At 39.1% G+C, this 18,832-nt stretch overlaps 1 protein-coding gene across 1 annotated transcript in view; it reads left to right on the forward strand.

Annotated features, from left to right (window-relative positions):
* LOC109928682 (acyl-coenzyme A oxidase-like protein) overlaps window positions 1–18,832 on the forward strand; it is a 106,495-nt gene that overhangs the window by 86,709 nt on the left and 954 nt on the right. The gene's annotated exons all lie outside the window — the stretch shown is intronic.

Genomic DNA, 18,832 nt, shown 5'->3' on the forward strand with positions numbered 1-18,832 from the left:
CATTATGCGATAAGTTTTAAGGTTGTAACTTAAAGCTATATAAATCAAATCTGTACTGAGCAGGATATAACCTTACATATATTCCAGACAATCAAGTGTGTGTGTGTGTGTGTGTGTGTGTGTGAGAGAGAGAGAGAATAAATACTTTACTGAGCAATCTCCTGTTATTTCATAGTCTATATAAGGATTAGTGACTAATCTTTCGCATAGCATCTATCATCAAGAAGTGAAGACAAATTGCCCTGGACCGTGGAACCCCTCCTCCCCCAACTGCTAATAATCCAGTGGGTATCTCAGAATCATTCCTATTCTGGCCATGCCTCTTCTTCTCAGGCTGTCAGAGTGGTGCAGAACTGATCTTGTGCCAACTCTTCTCTTTCTGTGTTACAACAGTGCCTGTATTTCACTGGTTGTAAAGTATTTTAGAACATCCTGACTAGGTCATAAAAGGTACAACATAAATGCAAGCTCCTTCCCACACTGGGCTGGGGTGAAGGGCAATTAGTTACTGACCAGTGATTCCTGCTGGAGGAATGTTGACTGCTTGAGCTTGTCTTTTAGATGTGGGGTCGATGAGAAAGGTCTACAGCATCATTCAGAAAGAGTTGGTGAGTTCTCCCAGCGTGCTGCCAACATTTACCTCACCATCAAAACTTCCCATTTCCACACGATCCCTCCCCCCTCCAAAAAGTCAATTATCTGGCCATTTAGCTTATTATGGTTTGTGACATTTTAACTGTGTGCAAATCAACTGCCACCCTTGTCTGGAAAACAGAACAGAATGCAAGTTGGAAGTAATTAATTGCCTGCCATTGAGAGATCCTGGTCAATATACAAGTCTATTTCTTTGAATCAGGTTCTAAGATCACTAGATTTGTGCTGTCCACATTTGTATTTTGTAATTTGTCAACAGACTTGCAGGTATACTGTCCACAGATCTGGCATCGGACTACAGAAGACTGTTCTAACAGCATTCAAGAAGGGGGAAGCTCTTGAAGCCTAAAATAGGCCGCTAACACACACTTTCTGGGCTAAGCCATGTAGAAAAGCCACTTGGACTAAACACAGCAGGGTTTCCGGGGCTACAGAACTGTGACCCAAAATGAGATCAAAGAAAATTGCTAGGTAGGCTTAGTCAAGGCTATTTAACCTGAGAGAACCCACATTCCAATGAGGGGATACAGCCTTCAAGAGTTAAACCATCTGTTGCTTCTTGTACTAAACAAAGTTGAAAATGGCTCAATTTATTATCCCAATTAACACAGTGACTGGATTGTAATTAATGTACCATGATGAAGATGCCCTTGAGATTTTTATTTTTCTTAAAAACTCTCTATCACATAATTAACTACCGGCATCAAATAAGTTGCGTGCTTCGCTACACAGCCTGCTCCCGTTGTCAGCACAAAGATTGTAATCTGTGAGTCACTGGAGACTCATTAATTTGGGACATTGCTTTTGCATGAATTCACTCTACAGTCTCCCTCGCCTATATTCAGCCAGAGTGAAATCACGTTTACAGCCCATCTGCATACTACATGAAGAAAAACTGCCATCCCACATCAATAAAACCAGCATTGTTTAGAAGTCAAGGTTTTAACAGCTGTTCGCGACTTGGTGTCACAAAACAATTATTTAACTAGTAATGCTTGCTGACTCATTAAGCAGTGTATCTCTTTTTATATAGCACTTGAAATAGAATCTCAGCTAGAGGATTGATGGATGCAGGTGGCTCTGCAGACTTCTGTATGTTCGTTTCTCCCACCACTCCCCTCCATTTCTTTGGCCTCTGACCTAGTCTAAATTTGAATCCTATTTTACTGTCTAAGAGGTGAATAGGATTTTCTGGGTAATAAACTAGGTTAGTGCTGAGAACTTAAATGTGTCAGCCACTCAATGCAATAGTCAGTAACAATGTTGCCTGTTTATAACTTGAAACCTGACGGTGGCTAGTTGAACTATTGCTTATATAATAGCACTCACTAACAACAACAGAAGTTGTAAAACACCCTTAAGACCATAAGACATAGGAGTAGAAGTAGACCATTCAGCCCATCGGGTCTGCTCTGCCATTCAATGAGACCATGGCTGATAGAGTCATAGAGTTGTACAGCACAGAAACAGACCTTTCAGTCCAACTTGTCTATGCCGACCAGATATCCTAAATTAATCTAGTCCCATTTGCCAGCATTTGGCCCATATCCCTCTAAACCCTTCCTATTCATATACCTATCCAGATGCCTTTTAAATGCTGTCATTGTACCAACCTCCACCATCTTGTCTGGCAGCTCATTCCACACACACACCACTCTCTGCATGAAATAAATGCCCCTCAGGTCCCTTTTAAATCTTTCTCCTCTCAGATTAAACTTATGTCATCTAGTTTTGGACTCTGCTACCTGGGGAAAACACCTTGGCTCTTCACCTTATGCATGCCCCTTGTGATTTTATAAACCTCTATAAGTTCACCTCTCAGCCTCCAATGCTCTGGGAAAATAGCCCAGCCTATTTAGCCTCACCCTCTGGCTCAAACCCTCCAACCCTGGCAACATCCTTGTAATTCTTTTCTGTACCAATTCAAGTTTAACAACATCTCTTGTATAGCAGGGAGACCAGAATTAAACACGGTATTCCAAAAGTGGCCTAACCAATGTCCTGTACAGCCACATAAGGATAACCCATCTCCTAAACTCAATATACTGACCAATAAAGGCAAGCATTCCAATGCCTTCTTCACTACACTGTCTTCCTGCAATTCTACTTTCAAGGAACTATGAACCTGCACCCCAAGGTCTCTTTATTTGGCAAAAGGACCCTGCCAATATCTGTAAGTTCTGTCCTGATTTGCATTTCCAAAATGCAACATCTAACACTTATCTAAATTCAATGCCATCTGCCACTCCTCAGCTCATGGACCTATCTGAACAAGGTCCCATTGTAATCTGAGATAACCTTCTTCACTTCTTCATTCATCTTGATAATCCAAGGAATTCCTCCTCATTTCTGTCTTAAATGTGCAACGCCTTATTCTGAGATTATGCCCTCTAGTCCTGCACTCTGCCACAAGGGGAAACATCCTCTCCACATCTACCCTGTCAATTCCCCTAACAATCTTGTATGTTTCAATAAGGTCACTTCTTATTCTTCCAAATTCCAAGAGTATAGACCCATCTACTCAACCTCTTCTCATAAGCCAGTCCCACCATGCCCGATATTAGCCTAGTAAACCATCTCTGGACTGCCTCCAATGGCAATCTAATTTTCCTTAGATAAGGGGCCCAAAACTGTTTACATTATTTCAGATATGGTCAGACTAGTGCCTTGTATTGTTTTAGCAAAGCCACCTTACTTTCATGCTCCATCACCTTTGAAGTAAAGTCCAACATTCTATTTGCCATCTCTATTTAACCATTGAACTTGGATGCTAGATTTTTGTGATCCATGCATGAGGACTCACAAATCTCTTTGTGCTCTAGTTTTCTGCAGTCTTTTTCCATTTAAATAATATGTAGCTCCTCTTTTCTTCCTGCCAAAGTGCATAACTTCAAATTTTCCACATTATATTCCATCTGCCTAGTCTTTATCCTGTCACTTAACCTGTCTATATCCCTCTGCAGACTCTAAGTCATCCTCACCACATGCCTTTTCATCAATTTTTAAAGTCATCTGGAAGCATGGCTACATACTGATCACCTCGGGCACTACACAGGAACATTATCAAACAATGTTCAAGCATTGTGCCACATGAAGGGATATTAGGATAAGTAATGAAAAACTTAGTCAGAGGAAGAGAGAGAGAGAGAGAAGAGGTCTAGGGCCTAAATATCTGAATGTTCAGTTTCCAGTGGCAGAGTGATGAAAATTGGGGGTAATCAGGAGACCAACACTGAAGGAATACCACTGCAATCTTGCAAAAATTAATTGTGAGAAGTGGTGTGAAGTATTTGGCAAGTGATTAGACATGCTACAAATCCAAGCTTTTCTTGTTTCTAGAGAGCATTCCTTCGCTAGCCCTGAGTTCTTTTTCCTTTATTCAGTAGTTCCTGCAAAAGGAGTGTGAAGTGCTGAATATTGTGGTGTACTTGTTTCTGTTTGTGAATTAGAATTAGCTGATGCAGGAAAATATACCCAGCAGAGAAGTAAAATGTACTTATTTAAAAACAAAATACATTTTTCTCTCCATAAAATTGGTATTCCGGAGTCTCTCAAGGGCAACTAGCAATGGACAAAAAATGCGAGCTCAGCCAACAACACCACATCCCATGAGTCAATAAAAAAATTTGATGGAGTGAGGAAATGTCCTAGAATTTCAATTGGAATGCCGAACCCTGACTATATTGATAGTCCATAATCAGCAGTGCCCTAAAAAAATAATACAAATGCCTGTTTGTATCCTTTCTCCAGAGATTGTTTTCAAGTTACAGCCAAGATTTTGGGGGAATGCATCCCTTTTAAGCCCAAGGAGGTTGAGGGGTGACCTTACAAAAGTTTCTGAAATCATGAGGGGCATAGATAAGCTGAACAGCATTGGTCTTTTCCCTAAGATGGGGGATTTCAAAACTAAGGGTCATATTTTTAAGATGAGAGGAGAAAGATTTAAAAAGGACATGACGGGCAACGTTTTTACACAAAGAGTGGTTAGTGGGTCGAATGAACTGCCGGAGGAAGTAGTGAATGCAGTTACAATTACAGCGTTTAAAAGACATGTGGATAAGTACATGAATAGGGAAGGTTTGGAGGAATATGGGCCAAATGCAATCAGGTGGGACTAGTTTAGTTTCGGAACATGGTCGGTGTAGACTAATTAGACCGAAGAGTCTTTTGTAATGCTGTATAACTCTATGACTCTATGAAAAAGAAATCACCAGTGATGTTAAGAGATAGCTTAACACCGTGAACTCTGTTTTGTAGAGTATGAAGGCCATTATTCATTGTTTAATTTGCTTCTTAGGTTTCTGATGTATCTTACAACATTTTGAGTCTTAGTTATTGAGTGTTGAAGGTTACCAAATAGTCTATCTTCAATGAGTTGCCATTTATGTTTTCTATTTGAAGGTGTAAATTTTAGAAGCAGCATGTGTAACATTAAAAATAAGAAAAAGTCAAAAGATATATGGTAGATAGTTCAGTCTGTCAGTGCTGCAATGTGTGAACTTAGGGCCGGAATTATCATCTGCACAGCAGATTCCAGTCCTCATTGCATCTTAAGTTTGAAACACTTCCAAAAGGAATTAAAAACTTGTTTGGTGATACTCCTCAGTAATAACACACAAACTCCAAACTTCTCCCCTTCCCATCGTAACTGAATCAGGAGTGCACAAACTCTGGAAATGGGAAAATATATCTTAGTTGGGAAAATGCACAGTGGAAAATAATTTGGGCAAAATGAGAGAAGAACAGAAAATAAATATGATATTGAATGTGTAGCCACTGACCATGGGGTGGATTTTAAAATTGCTTTCTTTGCGATGAAGCTGGTATTCAGGCTGCTTATTCCTGCAGAAAACACCTGATCTTCGTGTTTCAATTACAGATGGCTGATCCACAACTTCACACTTGGGTAGCAAGCTGAAAATCAACCCCTGCAATTATGATGCCAAACTATATCATCTTGTTACACATTCAAACTCTGCCTCCCAAATACCTGTCTTCTCTCTTGGAAATAGGAATAACTGTTACATGGAGTGTATATCACAGAAACTGGCCATTCACCCCTACTGGGTCTGTGCCAGTATCTTTATTCTCTCTCACCTTATTTTATCTAATCAATTCATTAATATACATGTATGTGAATTTTAAAGAAAGAAATAACTTGCATTTTTATTGTGTCTTTCACATTCTCAGGGTCTCCCAAAGTACTTTATCGTCAATGTATAACTGTTTGACATACTGTAGTTAGAAAATGTAGCTGCCACTTTGTGCACAGCAAATTATCACTAATAGCAATGTGGTAATGTCCAAATAATCTGGGTTTTTATTAGTGATGTTATTGGACAGATAAATATTTGCCTCCATAATTGAGTTGTTAAGTAAAACAAAATTATTGCAAATAGTACTTAATAATATAAATGATTGATTTGTTTTAGTATTTGATTCTGAAAAAGTGATGATGCACCCTTATTTTGTTTTGCCTGTTTTCAGACCTGTTACTTCTGGATACTGGCATGATATTGTGAAGTAAACAAGATGGAAATAGCTTGCATTTATCTAGGATTATAGAAAAAGAAAGGAATTAGCTCACAGCAAAGCTATATCTCAACTCTCCGTTCCTACCTTTGATTCCTGTCCCTTGATACCCTTATCTAGTAGCATTCTGTCAATCCTGTCTCCAATTTTTCCACAACCTTTCGGGAAGAGGATTCTAGGTTTCTGTGGCTATATATGTACTACAATGTCACACCCTGAGGATATCCCAATGCTCTAGGTTTTAAAATGGATGGAGCTTTGAATAGTGAATAAGCCACTGCATGCAATTTTTATATATAAAAGTAAATGTTGTGTTGCTCTGTTATCTAGCTGCTGTTTGGGCACTTTTCTGATGTCCTTGGATGAACCTCAACTGCACTTGATAGAGTGAGACTTTAGACACATTCTAGGGGAGTCGTCATCACCTCCTTTGGTCTCTTAGCAGGGGATCCTACAGTCTTGCCTCTCTATCTCCAAGGTGTCCTGCTGATATCATAAATCTGAGATGCTTTAACCAGCCTTAGCCAAGCGTTCCAAGAAAGAATTCAGTGAAATCACATCAAAAAACCCTGACTTTCTTTCACACTTCATTTGTTTTTTGTTCAGATTTTATCTGTTTCATATAAGTTACGTTCAGAAGATATTGCACACTATTGCTAAGCAAGTGAAAGCAACAAATTGTGTACGCAGAGCCTGAGAAGATGAAGAGGTTAGAGCAAAAAGGGGAAAAGGTTGATTTGATTTGATTTATTATTGTCACATTTACTGTGATACAGTGAAAAGTATTGTTTTCAATGCTAACCAGACAAATCATATCTTACATAAGGACTTCAGGGTAACAGAACAGAATGTAGAATATAGTGTTAAAGCTACAGAGAAGGAGCATTCATAAGTCTGGTAACAGTGGGAAAGAAGCTGTTCTTAAATCTGTTGGTACGTGATTTCAAACTTTTGTATCTTCTGCCTAATGGATGGGGGTGAGAGGGGTCTATGTTGGTTGCTTTCCCGAGGCAGTGGGAAGTGTAGATGGAATCAATGGAAGGAAGGCTGGTTTTCATGATGGACTGGGCTGCGTTCACAACTCTTTGCGATTTCTTGCCATTTTGGGCAGAGAATTTGCCATACCAAACTGTGATTCATCTGGTTAGGATGCATTCTGTGATGCAGCTATAAAAATTGGTAAGAGTCAGTGAAGTTGAGGCATTGGTGTGCTTTCTTGACTGTAGTGTCAATGTGGATGGACCAGGACAGATCGTTGGTGATATTTACTCCTAGGAATTTGAAGCTCTCCATCAGCACCATTGATACAGACAGGAGTGTGTCGTCCACTCTGCTTCCTGAAGTCAATGACCAGTTGTAGTGTAATCAACAAATTTGTCATTGGAGTTAGAGCTGAATTTGATCACACAGTCTTGAGTGTGGCAATAGTTAGAGAAAGGAGAATTGTAGAGGCTGGAGCAGTGGATTATGCCAGAATGCAAGAAGAACCAGATCTACAAGTAGAAACCAAGACACTTTAAGGAAACTTTCATCTGTGATACTCATCAGAAATATCAGTCAGACTTGAAATATGATGTTGGCAGTAGATCAGAGGAATGTGGTCCAAAAAAACTGGAATAATGAGCCACCTTCAATGTGTTATGTAAATGAGAAAGTGCAATTTGCCTCCCTTAAGTGAGCTACCTGGACCAATAATAGGTATTCCCTTCAAAACTGATATTCAAGAGTATGAACAAACATTTTGGAAAAATGCATATATGTTAATTTTGGTTTTGAGGAATTTGCAGGCAATACTAAGGATGTAGAGAATGATTAGTAGTTACCATACAGTAAAAATTTTAAATCAGAGATAAGTGAAGAAGATGAAGGTTTTTGATTATAATAATTTTCTGTGAACTTGGGTGCCTGTGTTTTATGTTTGTGGATCAAAACTGTTACAGTAATTAAAATAATTGTGTGAAAGAAGTTAATTAGGGGAATGTTGAACAAAATCTGTTGGATATTCAGTTCATATGCCTGAAGGTTGAATGTCCCAGCTCATTGCATCATAAGCCTTTATCTTTTTTCACATATTATTTTAAATTTTCAATTGTTTACTTCATGGACATAGGAAAGCTACAGTATTATCATTGATCTTCAACCACTGATCTCCTGCAGATAACAGTCAAATCAATGTGAAGTTTAGTATATTTCACAGCATAGCTGATATGAAATAGGAACGGGGTAGGCCATACAGCTCCTCATGTTTGCTTCCCTCGTTAAGTATGATCATAGCTGAGCTTTGATTTAAACACCACTTCCCTGCCCATCCTCATAACCCTTGACAACATTCGAGTCCAAAAATCTCAGCCCTGAATGTACTCAAAGTGCAACATCCTCAGACAGCTGGAGTGCTGACATCAAATCTTATGCACACTACTCCAGGTGTGATCTCACCAAAGCCCTGCACAATTACAGAAAGATGTCATTATCATTGTAAGAAAGGCTACTACACTGTCAAAATTAGAAATGCATGTCCCTTTAAGATTAAACCAGACCGGTTCCACAGTTGAATCAGAGCAGGTGATGCTCATTGGATTTTGTATTCTGCTGTGGTAGTGGAGGAGCTCCTGTGGTACAATGGTAGTGTCCTTACTTCAGGAGTCCTATCAGCTCCAGTGGTGTGAAATAGCATCCCTGAACAGCTTGTTAAGAAAACATACTGAGGTAAGCGCAGTGGCTCCTGTGGTATAATTGTAGTGTCCTTACCTCTGAGTCAGGAGACTTGGGTTTGAGCCCCACCTGACAATGAGGTGTGCAATAACATATCTGAACCGATTGTTTAGAAAATATGGTGAGGTGGTGGTATGGTAGCCCAGGCTGAAATCCCACCAGATCTAGAGGAATGCAATAACATCTCTGAACCAGATGATTAGAAAGTGTCTGGTACAGTGGAAGAGAGCTATCGAAGGTGGTAGTGTTCGATACCCACCCTCTCAGAGGTGTGTAAGAACATCTCTGAACAGGTTGATTAAAAATATAAGATCTGAAGATCCCTCTTCAACTTCATTTTAATTTAATCCCTTCCCTTATCCCCTCCCTTATTATTATTGGAGGCATAGTGGCTCAGTGGTTAGCACTGCTGCCTCACAGCACCAGAAGCCCAGGTTCGATTCAACCATCGGGCGACTGTCTGTGTGGAGTTTGCATGTTCTCCCCGTGTCTGTGTGGGTTTCCTCCGGGTGCTCCAGTTTCCTCCCACAGTCCAAACTTGTGCAGGCTAGGTGGATTGGCCATGCTAAATTGCCCATAGTGTTCAGGGCTGTGTAGATTAGGTGGCTTATAGGGGGATGGGCCTGGGTGGGATGCTCCGAGGGTCGGTGTGGACTTGTTGGGCCGAAGGGCCTGTTTCCACACTGTAGGGATTCCATGATCTATGATCTCCCCTTTTGTTTTGTTTTTGTTGCAGCGCCCCTAGTGGGTAGTGCTTAGTAACTGTCCCCTTAGTTAGTAACACAGCTGATTTGGTGGTGGTTTATGTATAAAAAAAACTAGATCATTATTAGTGATTTATCAAAAAAAAAATCTGAAGTCTTAGGGCTTTTGTGGCACAGTGGTAATACGCTACTTCTGAGCCAGAAAGCCAAGGTTGAGTTCCCACCTGCATCAGAGATTTGTCATAACATGTGTGAACGTGTTGAATATAAAAAAAGACCTGTTGATGGCTACCTTAGTCATGCTCCTTGGGGTTTGTAATTCCCAACTGCTTGTCTCTCTTCTGTAGTTATGCTTGTGTCCAAGTTTCCTTGGGGAGGGAGCATGTGGTGTCCACCAGACCCCTTGAAGCTTTCAGAGAAAGAGAGGTGGGCACTGCAGGGACTGGTGTTCATTATCTCCCCCTCTAACACTATTTTGAATTTGTTCCCTCCCTTCTTTTCCCCATCTTTTTGGATTTTTTTGTTATTTTCACATTGTGCCTGTTGGCAATGTTTGTAACTTGTAAGTTGTTCATTGGATGTAAAATATAAGACAAGAAAATGAGCCAGAATCTGCCCTAGTGGTGGGTGGACTTCTGGACAGGGCAAGGGTCTAGAAGAGAAAGATAGAGACTGGTGTTCATTAAACTATAGATTTACAATTAAAACCTTATAAATATCTAAACGTTTTTGGCTGCCAAATACAACATATGGCTATTGGCCTGCTAAACACATACATGCCGTTAGGGATTTTAATTGAATGCTTTGTAGTAATTCCTCATTTAACATTATAGTTTAGCTTCTAAAAAAGCATTGTTAACTGAAACAATGTTAAGAAAATATGATTATCTCATTACAAACAATGCAAAATCTTTCATAAGGTTTTGCAGGTCAAAGAAACATAAAACATTAAACTTTGTAGTTTATATTGCTAAATTTCAATACTTGAATTGAAGTAACTTCCAAATGACATAAATTTAAAGATGTAAGATAAATATAGTATATGGTTTCTACTTATCTCCCACTCACCACTCCTCCCTCCCTCTGCATTTCTCTCTCTCAGCCCATTGGCTTATTGCTGATAGTGGTCCCTGACCCCCTGGCTAAGTGACCACACTCCCTCTCAGCTTTCCAACCTTCCCGCCGGCCAGTACTCCCATTCACTAACCTCCATTTCAGTCAACTCTTGTTTGCCAATTCTCCCATTCGCCCACTCTCCTGATCACTGATCCTCCTCTGGGCCACCCCTTCTACTGACCTTTCCTCTCCTGAACATGTGCCTTGAATGAGGCCTCAGACATGATGGTGAGAGGCAGATGGAGAGCAGTTCTGAGGTACAGCACTGCAGGGATCAGCTGGAGAGATGGTGAATGGAAAGGTTGATCAGCGAGAAGGCCAGCTAAGAAAAGACAGACAGCAGAAGGGTCAGTGACTAGGAGGGTCATCCAGCAAGAGGGTCAGCAAGTGGGGGAGAGGTGGGTTTGGAAAGTTGACGGGGGTGGGGAGGTGAAGGGTTCAGCAAGTGGCAGAGGCCATAGCAAAAAGCTGCTGCATGGTGCACTCAACTCTGTGAGTCTCTCAGCATGAAACAATGTTGATGCAAATCCACAAAGCTAAACTGCCAATAACATTCCCATTTAAAACATGATATTAACTTAGAATGCCTTAAAACAGGGTAATCTAATGCAAAATAAACCGAAGAACTCCTGATGCTGCAAATCAGAAACGAAAACAGAAATTGTTGGAAAAACTCAGCTGATCTGGCAACACGTGTGGAGAGAATGAAGAGTCATTGGACCTGAAACATTAACTCTGATTTCTCTCCACAGATGCTGCAAATTTCCAGCAATTTCTGTTTTTGTAACCTAAAGCAAAGATTTACTGGATCTCCTTGTTCAATTTGTGTTTTATGTGCATGATCTCCCAAATCCCTATGAAGGCTAACATTTAATATTTTCCCACCTTTCTAAAATAGCTCTGATTTTCTATTTCTTCCAAACTTCATTTCTCATGTGATACTCCATCTGCCATCTTTTGTCTACTGTATGTAATCCTTTACCAGCTCTTATTTTTCCACTTAGCTTTTTTTCTTTATTCATTAAGGGGTTGAGGGCGTTGCTGGCTAGGCAGCATTTATTGCCTATCCCTGATTGCTCAGAGGGGAGTTCAGAGTCAACCACATTGCTCTGGGTTTGGAGTCACATGTAGGCCAAACCAGGTAAGGATGGCAGCTTCCTTCCCTAAAGGGCATTAGTGAACCAGATGGGTTGTTCCGACAATCAACAATGGATTCATGGTTATCATTAGATTCTTAATTCCAGATATTTTATTAAATGCAAATTCCATCATCTGCCGTGGTGGGATTAGAATCTGGGTCTCCAGAATGTTATCTGGGTCTCTGGATTAACTGTGCAACGATAATACTACTAGGCCATCACCTTCCCCCTATCATCAACAAACTAGGATGTAGTATACTTGGTCCTTTCATCTATTATAAATTGGAAACAGTTGAGACCCTAACACTGATTCTTGTGACACCCCACTCATAACTGCCCGACAACCTGAAAACTATCCTTTTATTTCTACTTCGTTCCGTCTTTAATCAATGTTCTGCCCATGACAGCCATCATATTGGCCCCATAAGTGCTTATCTACGTTAAAAAAAGGCCTTTTAAAGATCCAAATAAACCACATCCCTGGTTTCTTCTTATCTACCCTGTTAGTTATGTTCTCAAAAAACTGTAGTGAATTGGTCAAACTTTATTTCCCTTTAAAAAAACACAATGTTGACTCTGCCTTATATGATGATTTTCTAAGCTCCTGGTTACTTCCTTGTTGATGGATTCTATCAGTTTCCTAACACCTAATGTCTGGCTAACCAGCATGCAGTTTCTTATTTTCTCAACCTCCTGTTTGGTAAATAATCAATACTTTCCTCAATAACCATTGCCATCATCACCAGAGACTTTCTTTGTTCTTGATACATTTCACTAGCCAATTAAAGCTCTACACAGACAGCAGCCTGATAATTGTGGATTTAACCAAAGCTCCAAGCCCCTTTCCAATACTGATATTTTAAACAAATTACCGTGCACTTCCTTGTCTCATCGTGACACCATGATGGAATGAGCAAACATCACAAGACAATAGAATTGTACTTGACCAGTGTCCAATTTGTTGCCACCAACCTTTGCATTCACATCTTTTGGAAGACAATTTGCTACTTTTCATGGAAATTGGATGGACCAGTGCTACCCTGTGAACTAATCTGTAAGTATCAGAAATTCTTATCAATGGCCGTTGAGTGTACCAGTAGATTGAATCTCTGATAAGGTACATAAAGCAAACACTTTTCACATTTCTATAAGTTGATGCGTCTGGTTTTGATTCATTTTCTGAAAGCAATTTTTTCCAATTCTTTGAGGAAAGAAAGACATGCCTTGGAAAAATCACATGCCCTTTAGTTAGTGAGTGCTTTTGTTGTAGTCTTTGTGGTATTACAGAATTTGTAAGCATTATGGTTTAAGGATTGTACTAGTCACACGGCAAAGCTATTCACAAAGAATACTCATTCAAACACAGCTCATTGAATCTTTGAAAATTCTCACCAGCTTACTCAAAGTGATGAACACATTGAAGATGTCACAGCACAAAATCCTAGTTTATACTCTCTTAGATAAACTTTGCATCAAACCTGAAGGCTTGCTGTTCATGACCATAAAGTACAACATTCAACGATTAATAAAATAAATCTTCTATTGCCACATGTCTTTCTTATTCCATGCATTTTGATTTTTTTCTCTGTTAACTGCACAATTGACCTGTTATCAATAAAAATCTACAAAGCTGCCTCCTAAGCCCCATTTCTGTAATTATTAATTTGCTAATTCTTACCCTATTAGTGTAAGTTTGTCTCCAGAGATGTCTAGTTGAGTGTACTGACCAAGCAGGTCTGTGTGTCTTAGGCCTCATTAGATAAAGGCGCTTCTCCCAAAGGACTGGAAGACAACAAAGCAGCATGCAGCATAGACATCTGTGTGTGAATTTTCTCACTGTGCCTACAGTCCATCACAGTCACATTGTCATTGTTTTGCACAGTTTCTCATTCCACTTTTCAATATTAGCACCAGAAGTGACTTTTGAATGCATGGGAACTGAACAGACAAGAAAAGCGGATGAGTCAATGTGTATAGTAGAAAATATAGCAGCTAAAACAACTGAACCTTTGAAGCTGAGCAACTATGAGTTGAAAAAGCACTCTGATCCGTAAGTGAGAAAAGCAATGACTAACTAACAGAAGAATGTATATTAAGCAAACTAGGTTGTTGTAAAAGGACAGATCCATTCTGCTGGTTTCTGACCTTACTCAGCCTTAGCTTTTTGGATAAGTTCTTTGAAGTTTACTGGAGACTGCATTTGCCTGCTTTTAATGGTGTTTTTCAGTTCTCTATAGTAGTGTGCATCAATCTCTTAGAAACATAATCAAAGGACAGTGTTTGAGTTTGTGTGAGAGGTTGAGAGGAAGCAAATTTAGGGCATTGACAATCAGCATCATGGCCCCATGTACAAAGGGAAAAAATGGAAATGTGAGCTAAAAGGAAAAATTGTTGAAAATATAGGCCAAGTTTATCGACATCCGTAAGAGTAGAAGATACAGGTTAATGTTTCAGGAAGAACCACTTTGCAGAGGATTTCTTCCTAGTGCCACATTTAATGAAATCATAAGCACATGCTTTACAAACTATGATTTTGCTATACTTGCCACACACAGGAAAACCTGTATTTTCTTAAGTAAGAAACTTAACAGGTAAGAATTGTGATGTTCAATTGGTTAAGATGCTAATCACAGAATGTTTAAAGACTTGTTTTTGCTGTAGCTTGATGTAATTATGAATTATTGTCCATGTCTTACAGCAAATGTACATGTCAGGGTAAATAATAGTGTTGCACTTTACCCCTTTCAATGATCTGTAAGAAGGTCAAACCACCAACAGAAGGAAGGCAAATAATTCAAATGGTATGACAAGATCAATGTTAAATATGTCCTTGGGTAGCTTCAGAATGGCACAGAATCACAATCATCATCAGATCATTGGAACAGTTTTTGAAATAAACTAGAATAAGTCATGTAAAATGCAAATTGAGAAGTTCTTACGGTAAAATTGCACAAATTTCAATGGTAACTGCACAAGGCTAAATGAGTGTGCTGGGAAGCAACAGCATATGAAGCAGAATGTTATAACATAATGTTGTCAAGTTTAGTGCAATAGTTACAGCAGAATTATTGGCAGAAAAACCAATGTGTGTGCAGTTTCGAAGTATAGTAAATATCCAGATTCTTCGATATGCTATCACAGAATATCTGTAACATGTAATGTAACAAAATGTAATTTCACAAGAAACCCTGTAGTATCTTTACCATTAAATGATTTTAGCCAATGAGTGTCAACTTGTTGCTCCTAAACCATGAATACCATCACAATCATGCTTGTTTCTGCCCTTAGTTTCCATTGTCAGCCAGAACGTGCCACATGTGCACCTTACCTGGTTAGAGCACTCAGCAACTATCTTTTCCTCAGTGTTCTCCAATCTAACATGAGCCAAGTCTGCTGGTCCGACCTGCTGGTTCCACCAGCAGCTATATTTTTCAATTCATTTATATGTTGTTTTCTTCTCCATTCTAAATGTTCCGACTTGCTGGGTAAGGTTGCAAGAGTGCTGGAAGGTTGCTGCTATCTAATGGAAGTTCCCATTCTCCGTGTATGAGCTAAGACCGTGTTCATCAACAGAATTATCTGAACACTAGGGAGGGAGACGGACAGAGCCCATGCCTATCCTTAAATTATGTTGAGACTGGGGTGGACAAAGTCGGAAGTCACACAACACCAGGTTATAGGCCAACAGGTTTTTTTGAAATCACAAGCTTTCAGAGCACTGCTGCTTCATCAGGTGACTTTGTCACTTCACCTGATGAAGGAGTAGTGCTCGAAAAGCTTATGATTTCAAATAAACCTGTTGGACTATAACCTGATGTTGTGTGACTTCTGACTTTATTCTTAAATGCATTAGATGCCAGCTAGGAATGGAAATGCTGTCCAATTGTAATGTATGTTTGAGGTGAACTGACTCAGCATATACCCATGACCTTCCTGGCTTATTTGGCTCAGTACTGCATATAGTGGTATCTTTACTGTCTTACCATTGCATGAATTCTAACAGCCAATCCCAAAACCTGCTGCTAAATATTAACTAACATGTACAGCTCACTAAGAAAGTAACTGTTTTGAAGTTGCCACTACAGTTAGTTTTAAGCACCAACATATTCTCTCAAACATCTGAATAGTTTTAATTTGAATGTATTTTACAGTGTCATTTCATAAATTACAATATTCATTACCTGTTTATCATGACATCTGTATCCAGTTTAGGATTGATTATGATTATTATCTGTTTGCTGTATTCTAAGAGATTTTAAAACTGATTTTTGGAGGATTAAGATGACCAATTTCTGGTGTATTTTGGGACAGTGATTTGTGCTGAGGTAGAACATTCTGGAAGCATTATCAGAACCAAGTCCTCAGCAGACCCATACATTGCTGCAGGAGACACAGAATATTATCAGAAATGGGACCTTGGCTAAGTTTTCCCTTAGTTAGACACTGGCGACGTATACTGCCCTTCACTAATACCCTACTTGAAACTAGTTAACTCACCAATGAACCACAACTACACCAGTATAACAGTAAAAGCCATTTATTGATTATTTAAACTGATATTGGAATACAACAAATAACATAATTGACAATTTTCTTAACTTTGTGTGCCCAGTTTTGTTTGGGATAAAGTTAAGTGAAATAGGGATAGAGAATACTGTGTTAACATTTGCAGGTAGGTTACAGTTTGATGGTTATTACAAATTAATTGTAAACATGATGCAAATGTTGAGAACACACAATGTTTCCATTACTAATACAGGGCAACGTTTTTCCCCCAGAATATTACTGTGCCCATTTTAAGGTATGAATAGCCTGAAATGAAAACAATATTTGTTCTACCAACCTTCTAGTTTTGTTAACAGTGTAGAATCATTCAATCCCAGTTGATCTCAGAATTAGATTTTTTTTCATTCTAAAAATTGAACGTAGATCAACAGTTTATTAGACAATAACTGTAAACAAATTATTTTAGGTTGAGTTTTGCTTCATTAAATAAGTGTACAGGTAGAAACCCTTGTTACTTGTAAACATTAAAGCATTATGACTGAAATGGTGTGGCAGAGGCTGAAACTGACAGGCAAACTTAACTAAAGCACTGTTTTACAAAAAAGGAACAATTATTCATTCATTCATTCAGGTAAACAGTTCCTTTCTTTCACACAGATCAAAATGAAGCACAAAATCATTGTTGACTGTTACAGTAAAAATAGTGATTTAATGAAAGAGAACAGGGTCTGGGATCCCAGGATTTCTGGAATACCTACTACATTACAAGACAAATATGGATGAGGAATTCCATTTGCTGTTCTTAACCCATTCAGACAGAGAAATTTTAAAAACTGTAGTTTCCCCCCAAAAACCTGTAGCTTTATCCAAAACAGAATTTGGCATTATTTCTTAAATAATTCCAAGGCACCTGCCTCCCTTACAATATTTAGAAGTTTAATCTGCAACTAAAATTGTGGCCTCTATTTTTCTTTCACAAGAGCTGTTCCAAGCATCCTTTTGTTTTTGAGTGTTGTCCAGTTAAAAGTGAACAATTCTGGGCTTTGGTTTATCGTGACTGTGATTCTTGCTGTTTCAACGCTATTGTTTTCTTAATTCTTAACAGAGAACCTTTATTTACAAAGCAGTGTATTTGGTTTAGTGTTTGCACTAATCAGCCACCTGTACCAGTTTGTCCCTTGGTTTCAGATTTTGGAACTTTTGTGTTTGATTTTAAAATGTAGCACTGATGCAAATTTAGGGGAAATCATTATCAATAATATCACAGGAAGTGCTTTCACTGTTCTGTATTTAAATTATGAAACATTATTAGGTTTGATTTGTATTTTTTAAATATAGAATTAGATTAGCTTTGTTTTCTTTAATATAGAAACTGGACCAAATTATATTTAAAGTGTTTCATTTTATATGGTATTTTGGCACAAGGACCTAATGAACTGACTCTTTTCAAAAATGAATGTGCTCATTAAATTTGTAAGCATACAATGGTTTTGCACAGACACAGACAGTAGCAGGTATAAGGTTTGGTTTCTATGCATGTTCACTGTAAAGCTACAAAACCTTAGAATAATAAAAAGATGAAATCTTAGCCAGAAATCTAAGCCCTCTGCGCATTATATTAGGACATTTTAATAAGTTTCCCTTTCGGGAGCTTTTAATTTATCTGTGGGTAATTTGATTTATTTTGTCTCTGAAATGCATCTGAGCAGTTTTGTGTCACTTTCTTAACTAGAGCCGACGCCGACTGTGTCGAGGTTTAGAGGGCGGTCTCCAGTGCAGCTCGATTTTATTGGGGGTGTCTAGCCGATGTTTGGACGATATTTTGTTGCATTGCTGACTTGCTGCATGACACCCGAGAGCGGTCCATAATCATGTGTAATATCAACGAGGCACAGTCCACAATCCCGCCGTTAGGAAATTGTAATGCGCCTGGTGCCGGCTCTTTTTGTTTTGTCCTATCCCCCCAGGTAAATCGGGCTGTCTCCTGATCGTTCGATCAGAAACAATTCAAAACTTCGCTCTTCAGAATGAAAAAGCGAGAACGATAGTTACAGCGAGAACACTGATGCCAGTTCGGAGAGTGTTTTAAACAGCTGATTAACCAAGATCAGAATCATTTCGAAAGGACCTGCCCACACGATCGTTGTGAAACTAAACAGCGCTTGTATAAACACACACTCAACATTAAGCTGAAAGCCGATTCACTGCGAGAATAAAGAGGCACCCAGTCTCAGTGGATGCTTTGGTCATATATATTTATGTTAACACGTTCATTAAATTGTGTTTCAGAATAGTCAAAACTTCAGCCCCACGGTGATATCAAGGGCAAACCGTGCGCGCGTGTCTGTTTTGTTTCTCTGTTTGAGTCGACCCTCAAGTTTTACACACACACACAAACGGCAGCCGATTTAAACTCATAATCCGCGCTCCCTTGTTTAAAGTGAGGGTGACCGGGGGGGGGGGGGGGGG

The sequence above is a fragment of the Rhincodon typus genome, chromosome 5 (assembly GCF_021869965.1).
Source record: "Rhincodon typus isolate 14 chromosome 5, sRhiTyp1.1, whole genome shotgun sequence".
Classification (NCBI taxonomy): Eukaryota; Metazoa; Chordata; class Chondrichthyes; order Orectolobiformes; family Rhincodontidae; genus Rhincodon; species Rhincodon typus.